The 14069-nt window shown below is 37.4% G+C and overlaps 1 protein-coding gene across 1 annotated transcript in view; it reads right to left on the bottom strand.

Moving 5' to 3' along the window:
* Plag1 (PLAG1 zinc finger) overlaps positions 1–10210 on the bottom strand; it is a 32552-nt gene extending 22342 nt beyond the window's left edge. Inside the window, exon 1 of the mRNA XM_042696131.1 lies at positions 10163–10210. The gene's annotated coding sequence lies outside the window, so the exon portion shown is untranslated. The remainder of the gene's footprint in view (positions 1–10162) is intronic.
* Positions 10211–14069: the final 3859 nt, after the last annotated feature.

Genomic DNA, 14069 nt, shown 5'->3' with positions numbered 1-14069 from the left:
AGTGGACAAAAAGAGGTGAAGAGAAGGAGCAAGGGCAAGAAGGGAAAATAGAATGATAAGAGCCTGGTGCTATAGGGGCAAAAGGACAGGACAGAATGTCCTCAACACACTGAGAAAGCTAGCTGGAGCTAGACTCACTGACCTACTTTACCCAGGCTACTTCCACATTACCCAGCAATCTTACTGTTTCCCAGTCATCTTGAGGTCCAAGCAAAAGGCAGGGTGGGCTGGAGGTGTGGCTGAAGTGGAAGACTGCCAGCCTAGTAAGTGGAAGGTCCTTAAGTTGAAACACCAATGACAAGATAAAAAAAAAAGAGAGAGCAAAAATAGCAAGGAGAGGGGACATATTTCAGGGTGGAGAGAAGTGAAGTAACTATCAAGGGTAGTGGATGGAGTTGAACAAACTACGGCACTAGCCAGAGCCAGCTTGTGGGTAGGAAACAAGACCAGAGGGAACCCACAGAGCAAAAGAGAGATGTGAACGTTTAAAGTATGGTGAGCAGAGGTAAAGGTTACAGGCTGTGATTTGTAAGGACCATTTAGAGTTCATATTCACAGGGTGAATATTCTTTCCAAGCAATGATGGTATGCTGTAAAGCATTATGTGAATGTGAGGTATTTTTAGTATGTACTGTTAGTTCAGAGCATCTTGATTATGACTTGGGAATAGTCCTAATACTTTAGATTTCTCAACTGACATCTCTCAGATGGTTCAGGTGCCAATTTGATCTTTTTAAAAAATTTTTAAAGAAAAGTGACTTGTTGGGTGATTACCCAAAGTATATACTTATCTGCTTTGTAACATCTAATTATTTCATTTCAGAAGGGGTGCTTTTCCCCTCACCACGAACTTATAATATTAATATAAAATATCAAAGTCAACGATCATAAAGATGGAGGAGGAAACACAGAAAGGAGGAACACAGGTTCTAAAGAACCAAAGCTGAAGTTGCAAATCCACATACACCATGAACTTTTTATTGAAGTACATATAGTGCACCTCTAGTACTAGTATCTGAGAGAAGATGATTAGGTTAGTACTGGTATAGGAAAGGTTAGCAGCTCTGGATTAAAGGAAAATGTAATGACAGAGGCAAGAGGTAACTACTAAGAGGGAAAACCTATGAAAAGTAGCACAAAAAGAAATAAAAAAAGCTTTAGACAACTGGAAAGGTTTCTTTAGGTGACTGTGGACTATACTGGGGAAGTTTAAGAAATGGGAGCCCCTAGGTGCCACTAGTGACTGCAAGTCTTTCTTGGTGATCCACATGGCCATACAACTACCAAGACAAACAAAACAAAACAAAAAGGGTATCTTTCTGCCGACTCATTTCACAACTGGGGAAACAAAGATGCACATAAAGGTTTATGCCTGAAAAAAACAACAGATGCACATAAAGGTTTATGCACAAGGCATTCATCATTGCATTAAGAGTAGGAACAACCTCCACGGTCAATAATAAATAATCTGGTGGTTATCCACATGAATTTAGCTATTGAGAAATCTAAGGAAGTACAGGGGAAGCAATCCTTCTACAACACCAAGTTTTTAAAAAGTAAGATAGAGAACAATGATTTCAATTCTGTTTTTACAAGTACTACACGCTTCTAAGGAGAAAAGGAAATATTTATTATTTTATGTATATTTCAAATGAGAATCCTAATACGGCACCAGAAATAGAATACTATATAGCCATAGTAATACAGTAATAATTATATTCATTTACTATATTCATGTCGATGGCCTCTTGATTGCTTGCTTATGTATCTTAATTCAGTATTTACTTCTGTGTTTTTTCTCACCTCCTCATTCAAGAAGAATATAACATATTGAGAAGCAAAGAAGCAGAATTTCAATCTTTTCTGTGGGACGGGGGAGGAGTGGATACTACTTTGAACTTGGGGCTCTGTGCTTGCTAATCAGACACTAATAACATTTGAGACAAACTCCCAGTCCCAGAACCTGAACCTAATAAAGAGGCCAAGTCTCTAATTGTTCATGTCTTTAATTGTAACCATTCAGGAGGCAGAAATTGGGAGGATCACTGTTCAAAACCTTCATTTCTATCAAGAGCTGGGTGTGCTGGCACATGTTGCCCCCTCCCCCACTACAGCAGAATATATAAAGAGGATGATCATGGTACATGGAAGCCCAGGCAGAAAGGTCTAGAAGTATGACTCAAGTAGTAGAGTGCCTGCCTAATAATCACAAAGCCCCATGTTCAACATGCTACATTGCCAAAAAGCTTATGTATAATATTCAGCAAATGTAAAGACACTGGGGGAAAAATAAGAAGCAATAACCTGTGGGGTCAACAAAAACTTAAGGGAAACATCTACTAATTGTTCAGTATAAATTGCTTAAAAAAAAGGAGACAACCATGAAGATATTAGATATTGACAATGTTAAGGAATTTTACTTTGGGGGGGGGATGTAAAATAATTACCTTGTGAAGTCTGCACTTTTTGAAAATACTATATAATATCTATTATATATTCATTCATACATATACATAATACATAGGGCATGAAATAATTTGCACATCAAAATGATCCACAGGAAAGGGATGTACATGGGTTGTGGCATAGTCAAAATACGATTGTCCATTGAGGTGATACTGGTTATGGATATGAGTAGTCCTCCTATTCTGTTATTATATATCTTCAAAATATTCCATAATAAGACATTAAAATTTATCTCTACAGGCAGCACTATACTTAATCCTGCACAGTAAATATGCATGTAACTGTATTACGAACTTTGTGGGTGCTCAATAAAAATTGGGTGACAGCTGAAGAGACAGACATAATTTACTTACAAGTATATGATGCTTACAACTTTTGGGAGACATGATCATTTTAAACACTTTGACCCTGCTGCAAAGGTCACAGGCTAGTCACCAATATACCACTCTATTGACGCCAAATAGTGTTTTAACAGAGTAACAAATAATTTTACTAGTTGTTGTCTTTGTCAATATATAAATTATTTTTAGCAACAAATACTCTTCAGAAGAATTTTACCTTTTAGGCTGGCTAGCAGTCATTTTGTATACAATGACTGGGTGATTGTTAACTCTAGTAAGAATGAGGGGTAAATGAGTGTAGAAAGATTAAAGAGCTATTGTCAGGCTATGGGGTTTCCATTCTGTGAGAAGAGTAGGTAGACAGAAGGGCATGTAGACAGAACACCACTTGCTGGACTTGGCAGTAGTGTGTGTGCATGCATGTGCATACATGGGTGAGTATGTATGAAGAGGCTTTTGGCAAGCAGGACCCTGACCAAAGCCACTTTGGAATGGAGAGGTGATATAGAAGCCTGAACTGATGTGGTTGGGAAAGGAGCCAAGGATATGAAAGGCTGCAGATGAAAGGAAATGGCTGGACAGAGATGGCAGAGCCAAGCAAAGACTATGAACCACCATGGTCACTAAAGACATGAAGCCAGTGGGGTTGAACATGATTCCATATTCAGTGGGGCAGGAAAAGAGATGATGAGCCTTGGGCAGGAGGCTGAGCTTCTCAGCAGTCAAAAAAAGGAGAGGATGGACTACAAATAAGGCTGGTGGTCATGGGACTGCAGACAGTGCATATCTGATGGACTCAATATTCTCAGTGAATGTGGGCTAAAGTGACCTAGTATACTAGAGAATTGAGTTCTATGAGAAAATGATTACAACCATTATTATATTTTGCTAGAATGTCATAGTACAGACAGAATTATTTAGAAAACAAAAGCCTTTTGTGTACTTCAATGGACCAGGTATCATGCTGAGATTTTCTTTCATATATTATCTCATTTAACACCCAGCTTCTTAAATTTTCCATGTCTCACTATTTTCTTGGGTCAGCCACAGAACCCATTTTAGGATTTGGGAAGAACAACTGTTTAAGTGCTCTGAGCTGCAAATATGGAGTAAACACTAGTCATGTCATAGAAGGGAGGTAAAATGCCCCATTCACTAGATCAGTAACCTGTACTCTTCACTCAGAAGCCAGCTGCCATCCTTGGACTATCCATCTTCCCCCGCTCCCACACACACATATATCCTCTCCTCCTTTCATCTCTCCTTTCTTCTGAAATAATATCAACATAAAAAGAATTCACCTGCCTGGACAGTCTCCCCAGATGTGCCTGCCTCCCCACTCCCACTGTGTTTGGGTCTCTGTGTGCTTCTCTTAAGAGACTTTGGGTTTCACCTGCCTCTGGGCATACCGGAGGTGTGTGCTTCCTCTTCTTCATGTATGTGTTCTCCTGGGACATATATGCTTATCTCTGTAGCCCCCATGACAATGCTTGCTGTTGCTGAGGGTCGGCTTCTTCCTGATGGTTGTCAGGTACATGTGTATGTGTTGGGAAGTCTTAGCTATCAAGAGCAGAGGGCACAAGGTCAGCGGGGAGCAGACAAGAAAAGGCTCCTAGCCATTGCTGTTTGTCTTGTACTTCACAAGTGACAAGGTCCAAAGGGCCCAAAATCCAGGCTTGTTCTTGTTGACCTCTTAGGCTCAATGCTTTCTTGGGACATCTCCTGGAAGAGTGACTTTAATCACATGGCCCCTAAGTGCTGTTCCATGACTGCTTAGCCCCCATTTGCCACAATCAACCTAGAGTACCCCTGAAAATAGAAAACCCTGCTTCTGAGGCATTTACTATGTGCCCAGTTCACAGAGAAATCAGGGAGCACATGGCTCCTATCTATGTCATCTCAGCAAGAAAGCTGGAAAAGTGCTCCTGAGCAGGTGAGGGGTACCTGTGCATGCAAGGCAGTGTCATCACAGCTGAGTGAAGCAGGCTGGGGCTCCTACAGGTGCAAAAAGTGACCACATATGGGGACACATGTAAGAGATCACTGACTCCAGAGAGCTTTACTTCTCAAGGGTGCTATGCTCAGGGGAGGGGATACCTTTCAGGTGCTTGAACCCTTGAGTCACAAGCAGACAACAGCAGGATGAGGACAGTAAAATAAGAACAGAGGTAGAAGCCAGGAGTCCCACTGCAGTCCCAAAGAAGGCATAAGATATCCAGTTCTCTGGTCAGTTCCTATCTAGCACTCTCTGACTCCAATGTGCTGAGTATTGCTCCTTATGACAGAGAAACATCCTTCTAGATTTCTCCTGGCTTTGCTCTACACAAAGATTCCTTCGGGGCAGGGTAAAATACCTCACTTGAGTGGTTGAAATACAAGAAGCATGGTTTGATGTCAGCATGGACAAAAAGTCAGAGAGACCCCATCTCAAAAAACAAGGCAGGTATGGTGCTATATATCTATATCTATCTCTATCTATCTATCTATCTATCTATCTATCTATCTATCTATCTATCTAAATTACTAGGAAGTAGTTACTAGGAGAGTCATGGTACAAGGCCAGTCCAAGTAAAAGCTTAATCTAAAAAAAAAAAAAATTAGCTAAAGTAAAAAGCACTTGGAACATGGCTCTACTAAGCACCTATTTAAGCAAACGCAAACACAGGCCCCAAGTTCAAACCCCAATACTGAAAAAAAAATCCTTTGTGAAGAGGTGTTCTCTATTTATTGTTTCTAAGGATCTGTTCTTCCTGGCCTTCCACACTCCTCATTTGTATTACTGCTTTCCTATCACCTGTCACAAGCTGAAGGAACTCTGCTTGTTGACCTCCTCTGCTTACTGAAGGTGGGATTTGGCTCAGTACCTGACTCAATGGGTCTGCTGAATGTGTGAGAGATGGGAGGAAAGGTACAGATACAGAGGTGTTAATGTAAGTAGAAAAAGAGGCCTAAAGGACCAAGACAGAGGTAGAGACACAGACTTCATTAGCATGAAACTTTAATTCAAAAGACAGGAAACTGGTACTCTGGGAGTATATATAAAGAGGGGGAGAAGAACAGAGAAGTCTATGAATCCTAGGAAATGCCAACATGCTAGTGACCAAGGACAGGTGGGAGAATTGTTGGCATCAGAACAAAGTGCAAAGGAAGTGCCAAAGAACTGCAGAAAGTAGAAAAGCAAGAGAGGCTGGAGTTTGTAAAGCTGTGAAATACTGCAGATCAGTTGCACAGGGACAGAATTGAAAAGACACCGCTGGATTTGGCTCCTAGAGGCTGTACATGGGTGTTCTATTCCAGTGCAGGCTCACATGACTGGCAAGATGGTTAGAGAAATGGCAGAGGAGGGAAACAGATGCACACAGGCTGTTCCCTCACGTAGTTTGGCACTGATGAAGAGAAAGATATTTGAGGAGGGAATGGGATGAATGCAAAGGTTTGAGTTTTGTTCTAATTTTGTTTTTTTTTTGTTTGGATGTGAGGAGAAGATTTGAGCATACTTTGCAGGCAGAGAGGAAGGAATGGGAAATTCCAGGATGGGAGGGGTAACCCAAATGGAGCAGGTGGCTCAACTGTCCCAGAGCATAACTGCTAAGTACTATCTCAACCAGACCAACTCAGGCACCTGGACTCCCAAAGATGGGCTGGGCATCACAAGGGAGGAGGCAAAAAACACCTGGAGGGAAGCTGTGCTGAGGTTCCCCCAGGGTGCTCTGGGATCAAGGCAAGACATCTGGCTAGTGGGTGGAGCAAACAGGGCGTCAGAAGAAGGTTAAGCATTGAAAACTGGTTGGTAAATTAGGAATGAGGCCAAGCTGGAATCTCAGTGGGTAGATTTCTCAACAGAACAAAAATCCTCAGTGTGGCATTCAAGACCTGATATGTTGTGTAGCCCTTGTCTCTTCTAGCCCTTTTCCCATCTTTCTGTTCACTGGCACTCCAACACTCTGTTGCAGGCCAGAACTCCACATATACTGTGCATGGGAGGGTCACGTATCCTTACTTCCCATCCCCTTGCTCTAGACCCATCGCCTCCGTGTCTAATTCCTTTTTTCTGTGCGGACAGTGTCTACAAAACAAGTATTGAACTTACAACTGAAGTTACAAGTGAATATAGATGAGGTGGCTTTGGGACGTAACTGAGTTCTAGGACCACTATAACATCACTGTCTGGACAGAAGGTTTTAGGGATGCTGAGAGTCACTCAGGCGGCTTTAGCAAAGAGGCACTTGATAAATAAATGTCTAGCACTTGCTCATCCATCTTCTTCTACCCAAACAGCAATGCCTTCTTTAACACATCGTGTGACCTTCTCAGGCTGCCATTCAAGGCTTTCCCCACCAAGCCTCAGTATGTGGGTCTCATCTTTTCCTTAAAAGTTATAATCTCTGGTCTGACTGGTCATGGTGGCCACAGACAAGAAGCACATTTTTGCTTTCTAATCTCTGTTGAATGTCACCCTATGTCATCTTCTCTTCTTTCTGTTATTCCTAATTCAGGCTTTTATCAAATCTCATCTCAAATTCCACCTCTCCTTCAGTTGAATTTCTGTAGTTACTTTCTATACCATTCACTGGCATTCTAAAGCTTACTGTTTTGTGCTTTCTCTTGTACATTATCCCATTGTCCAAAAGACAATTTGAAAGGCAAGGAAAACGTTAAGGACCAATTAGGTACCCTCAAAGAATAACATGGAGCAATCTCCCTATTTCTGCCTCCACTTAGCACAGAAAAAACTTTAAATAAATGGGATGCAAAGCAAAACCAAACCTCCTCTCTTTATGGAAGGCAACTGATTATCATTCTAAAGTAACAGTGATGTTCTCACAATTGGGGAAAGAAATTTGTTATGTTTTAAATCTGTTTTGTTTTAAACCATTCTGTAGGGTCTTCCCAACTCTTCTAAGGCATTTGAAATAAAGATCTTGCTTTTGCTAGGCAGGCACCCTATCACTTGAGTCAGACCTCTAGGCCTTTTTGGCTTTATTTTCCAGCTAGGGTCTGTCATTTCATCACTGGGGCTGACCTACAATCCTACTAACAGAGCTGGGATTCCAGGCATGGAACACTACTCCCGGCTTATTTATAAAGATGAGATTTCACTAACTTTTCACCAGGCTGGCATCCTCCTGATCTCTGTGCCTCCTAACTAGCTAGAATTGCAGGTGAGGGTTATCATGTCTCACAAGTTAACTTCACAAGCTCTTTTACATTGCTTTTTGAAAATAATGATAGCAGCTTTCCTACTGTCTTAAGGCTGCGTAAAGAAAAAATGAGATGATGTAGATAACAAAAACATTCTTGGGGGCTGGGAAGGAGGCTCAGTGGTAGAGTGCTTGCCTTGCATGCATGAGGCCCTGGGTTCGATTCCTCAGCATCACATATGCAAAAAGAAAAAAAGCCGGAAGTGGTGCTGTGGCTCAAGTGGTAGCGTGCTAGCCTTGAGCTGAAGAGCTGAGGGACAGCGCCCAGGCCCAGAGTTCAGACCCACGACCGGACCCAAAAAACAAAAACAAAAACAAAAAACACATTCTTCCTCTTAAGGTGATACTTTAGTAGTTCTGATTCAAAATTTAATCACATTTCCCACATCAATCAAGTTTAAAAAATTAAAGCGGTATTTATATGTGTGAGACACATGAAGAAATCTGTAATTCGCCAAATCTATGAAGAGAATGACATGGATAACAAAATGAAGATCTTGAACTTAGAATTTATATTTATTTATTTATTTATTTATTTATTTGGTGCTGGTCAGGGCCTGGGTGCTGTTCCTGAGCTTTTGTGCTCTAGGCTAATACTCTACCACAAGAGCCATACACCTCTACTTCAGGCTTTTTTGTTTGTTTGTTTTGGGTGCTTTAATTGGAGATAAGGTCTCAAATTCTCCTGCCTGGGCTGGCTTTGAAGCAAAATCTTCAGATCTCAGCCTTCTGAGTTGCTAGGATTAAAGGCATGAGTACTGGTGCCTGGCTTCAACTTGGAATTTTACAGTCATCAGAACAATACCATATACTATACTGATTTTTCCAATTCTCTGGGGTGGGAAGATCATCAATGGCATTTCTGTCTTAGAAGCCTAGCATCTAAAGTTAACTAAAATAAGCAAGACTTTCAATTGCTACCATATAGAATTACATTGTTCGCTGAACTAAGCCATTCAAAAATTCAGGAAGAAATGCTGATTATTCTGAAGTCCAATGGCTTTGCTAGAAATGTTGTAAAACAAAAAAATAAAGCTATAGCCAGCTAAATTCCTTAGCATAAAATAAAGTTTAGGTTTATGTTTTTAACAATCTTCTTTAGCTTAGGGAGTTTATAAACATTTTTGCCAATTCCTTATGTATAGTTTAAAAATATGTAGTCACCATTTTCTAACTTGAATCACTTACACAGAGTCAACTTTATGCTAAAAGTGTTTTTTTTTTTTTAACAATTTACTTTACAGATATATTAGCCTCAACAAGTGCTAATGAATGAGTAGTTACCATCTCTGGTCAGTCCATTCTAAAGGCATTGTAAGTGGTAGCAGAGTTCCAGTTCCTGAACTCACTGATGCTTCTTGCATGCACATGTCTGTACCTCCAATCTCACAGACTTGCTGTGAGAATGAGGAGAGACCGCATAGGTGAAAGCAAAAACTGTCAGATAGCCAAAGTATGTGCTGGCTGAAGCACAGCATCAATATGCAAAGCGTTTGGGAGATGTAATTTAAAAGTCATGTTGGCTAGTGATTCAGGGGACAATTTAACCAATCAAGTTAAGTTTCTTTTTCTTTTAAGCAGAAACATTCGTATAGTCTCTTTCCCCTCCCCCACTCCTGAACTCATTTTTGGTTTTGTTTTTACCAGTAAGAACTTTTAAGTAAAACTTGGCTAAAATTTTTAAAAAAAATAACATCTCTCACCTTTAAAAATTCAGAACTTCTAGCTTTCTTACTTGACCAATTTGAAATACATTTAATTAACTAGCCCAATTCTGCTTTATTTTAGTAAAATGATGTGAAGACAAACGTATTTAATCTTAAATTTTTCTAAATTTCAATTTTGCCAGTTGAATACTGTACTCCTCAATTGTATGGTTTTTTAAATAAAGATTAGCACAATATTAAATACAGAGGTAGAGCACAGTTTTGAGGTCGCTTCAGCATGCTCATTTTCCAGGAGTGGGTCTGCATGTTATCTATCGCCTGACAGTGAAGCACAGCAAATGAGTACAAGCAGCAGAGGCACTGCCATACACAGGGTGGCAGCACTGAGAGCAAAACAGATCCAAATACCAGGGACACTTAGGATGGCCAATGGAAGCACACAAGTCTGTCTGAAAGCTGGTAAGGAATAAAAAGTTCTTAGACTCACAGGTATTTTGGGTTGAATTGGTTGAAATTCCTTTTAATTCTGGCAGAGGTATCACGCCTTGTAGAAAAGCACTCTGAGTCACCTCTGAATAGAATCAATCACACTGTTTTCTTAAGCTGCTTTTTCTTCCTCTTCCTGCCCTGATCAGTAAAAAGTGAACTGAGTATGATTATTTAGGTACCACATCAGAGCTACTGCGTAAGCAAGCAATTGTACATCTAGTGCATATTTTAACAGGTTAACTGCAGCCTGATTAAAAATGTTCCCAGACAGGAATTTCTCCTGAGAATTACAGGATTTGGGAAACAGAAATACTCTCAAAAAATAAAAGTAGTTACAAAGTTATAAGTTTAAAAATACCTGTTCGAATTGAGTTACAATGTCCAAATCAAAGGGCTTTTAAGGAAACTTTAAAAAAAGCTAAAATATCACTAAAAATATTAAATACTTAGGACTCTGACTAAAAATTTCAAATAAAATATTCACCTGAGTCCCATGAATATACCAAGATCTTTGACACTGTTTTGATCACTTGAAAAAAAATTATCTGTCACAGAAACTTTTACAGGGTGCCCCGATTTTGCCTGTGTTCACTTTGTTTACAAACTTCAAGGCTTCAAGGTAGGTTCAGGTTCAAAAACAACTCTTGATGAAATTTATTTATATTTCAATAGTAAATCAAGTTAATCAGCTAGATAGCTAAGACTTCATTTTATGTCTAATTAAATTTATTATTTTATGGTTTGCTTTCATTTTAATTGAGGCAAATAATTAATGGCAATACATTTTATACAGAATGTGCTTTAAAGTGTGATATGTGCCAAACTGTTGCCGAAGAATATCTTAAACATTTTCCTTAGAAGAAACTGAAGGAAATCACATTAAACCCCAAATCAGATATATACTTTACACAGAATAGAGGTGAATCCCTTTCCTGACTGGTAGTCGCTCTGAGGATGCTCAAGTTTTATGAAGCAAGAAAAGCAAAAAAAAGTATAAAACTAACTCCTGTCCTGAGCCCTGTACTCATATGCATTTCCCTTCCTTAAAACATTGAAAACACTTCCAAGGAAGAGTCAGTGGGTTCACTTCTACCACACTGGGTACAACCTACCTTATTATATGTCTAATTCTATTCTCATGTGAAAGTCATATGCATTTGCATAGTGATATTCAAATAAAACACTAATATTAGAAGAGAATCATAAATGAGGTTGAAATTTTACTCAATTACTCTTGAAAATAAAAAAATACTAAAACATGTGAAAAACATTTTTAGATTTAGCAAACAATTTTAAAGGAACAAGGAAAGCAAATTCACATGTAAGCATTAGCTTAAAATCATATACGTTAATATTCATTTTAAGGTTATAATAAATAGGTTTTATTGAATACATAAACTTGACAACTCTCCTATATACTGCAAATTTATAATAAATTTAATTTTAAGGTAGTAGAGCTAGATTCTCTTCTTTAGAATGAAACAGTTAAACATATCATAGTTAGGAAATCCAAAAATCAATTTAAGAAAGTAAATTCACTCTTTCAAAAAATGGTATTTCATTTCACTGTCTATAGCTGATAAGAATACAACCTACTTATTACAGTTGATAAAAACACAACTTACTATAGCTGATAAAAACACAAACTATTTATTCTAAACTCTTTCAGGGTATGAGGAAAAGAAAAGTGGGCTGTATGTAATTCTAAACATAGGACATGTTTCTAGGTTCAATTTCTTAAAATTCTCCTGTCAAAAACAATTCTATCAACTTACCAATGTATCCTCAAGAAAACAAATTGATTCCAACAGTTTCTAATTTTGCCCTATAGTAAGAAGAGCTAAGTTTTCCATTCTTTAATTGATTTCTAGCATCCAGAAAAGTATGTTACACTTTCTAATGTCTAACTAGTAATTAAAAAAAATACATATGCGTTTTAAAAAGTCAAGTGGCAGGTACTTAATGGAAACATTTAATATGAGAATATCCTCTTATTTAGAAATTGAAAGATAGAAAATCATAAATAATCAATATATGTGCAATTCCAATACTGGTATAAGAAATAAGTCAAACAGATAACTGAAATTTGAAAATGAAGCTCTTTTTTCAAAATAGGTAGAGTTCAAGACGCTGAAATGTCCTATCACCCAGAAACTCTGAAAGGTTCTGACATTTTAAAGAAAAGAAGCCTCTTGCATTCTTAAAATTATTTTTTAACATTAAAGACAACTTCTACTTCAGATCATAACATTTACAAGTTTAAATTCTGTTTCAGAAAGTCAACTAATTAGTAAAAAGAAAAAAGTCCTTTAATTAGGAGCATTTACCTAAAAACTTTAAGAGCTTGGTTGAAGAAATGTTTTCATCTTCATCTTAGAAAAAGCATTTAAAGTTTATTAAGCCTATAAGAACTACCCAATTTGCCCTAAAAGTCTATAGAGTAAATTATTCTTACACTGAAAGTTGACTTCACTAACCTAAAGGAAACATTAAGCTTTCAGATAAACAATGAAGAAAACAGTTTTTAAGGCTCTCAGGACACTTCACAAACATATACATTTAAAATAATTTTTAAAATATTTTTTAAAAATAGCAGAAATGGCTTTTCTTAGTTTTTTTTAAAAAAAGAACATTAAATAATCCCTATAAATTACTTTTAGAAATTAATTTAGTTTAATCCAAATCTAAGAAGATAGGGAAGAAAGGCTTTGTGGATCTAATTTTTAAAGATTATTATAAATCTAACAATTTGCATTAAAAATATTCTCTGATAGTTCCTACCAAATTATCATTTTCACTTTTTTAGTAAATTTGTATTTTTTGCAATATAGTTGGTTATTTCTTATCCACATAAGTTAAAATTTAGTCATAATTGTTACTTTATTCTGAAATTCTTATCTATCTAGTTCTATCTTTCTACTTTTACATTTTCATTGTTTAAAACTAATTTTTAAAAGGTATTGGAAATACTTTTTGCTCTCTCATACCTTTACATGTAAAGATTGTCTGTTTTAAAATTAGGAAAAGATTCCACTTAACAACAAGGTAAGGAACTATTTTAAACAAACTGCTTTACCTATTAACCTAGGATATAATTTCCAAAATTCACTCATTCTTCAGATGCTTAGACACTCACAGGTAGTCATCTCAAATTCCCAACACACACTGTGGTTAGCTTTCATACCATGATCCTGTAGTAACTCTGTTTATAAGATATCCAGGGACTCTTAAATACTAACTATTTTAGTGAAATATCACACCATTGTACATTTTAGAAATGAGATATTATTTGTTTTATATTAGGAAACTCATTTTTAAAAGAGAGTAAAATCCTTAAGAACCACAAACACCAATAATAGACAAAATCAGAAAACAAAAATATTCAAGTGTCCTTGGTAATTTCACACCACTGTGTCCTGGTCAATACCACCCTGGAAAAAGGAGGCAGGTACAGGTCTGTACACTAAGTAGAATGCAAACTCCAGGGCAATAGGCCAACCAACACAAAAATAAAAATCAAATTATGCATCTTGTAATAATTTCTGCTAGGCTTTCATACAGATATACTCCTCATAGCTTCAAATGTTAATAACTATACACCAGCACCTCTACAAAATACTGTGGTGTAAAAATTTCCATTTAATATCTTAAATTAAATTTAAAATTTAAATTTCCAAATAAGATATAAAAGTTGCCCTGACATAAAGGACAGCAATAACATAGTTGGCTTCTGGCTCAGGCATTTCAAAAAAAATTAAGAAATAAAATGAATACAAAAAAGCAAAAATTAGTTACCACTAAAGGATTCTTAGGGTAATACTAAAGTGAATTCCTCTGTCTGAATCTTAAAAACAAAGTCAACTTTACAATTTATCAGTCTGATGAAGCCTCCCCTCACATTTAAC

Source organism: Dipodomys spectabilis, unplaced genomic scaffold (genome assembly GCF_019054845.1).
Source record: "Dipodomys spectabilis isolate Male_0828 unplaced genomic scaffold, ASM1905484v1 ptg000199l, whole genome shotgun sequence".
Lineage (NCBI taxonomy): Eukaryota > Metazoa > Chordata > Mammalia > Rodentia > Heteromyidae > Dipodomys > Dipodomys spectabilis.
Note: the sequence above shows the minus strand (reverse complement) of the source record. Positions and strands in the feature narration are given on the sequence as shown.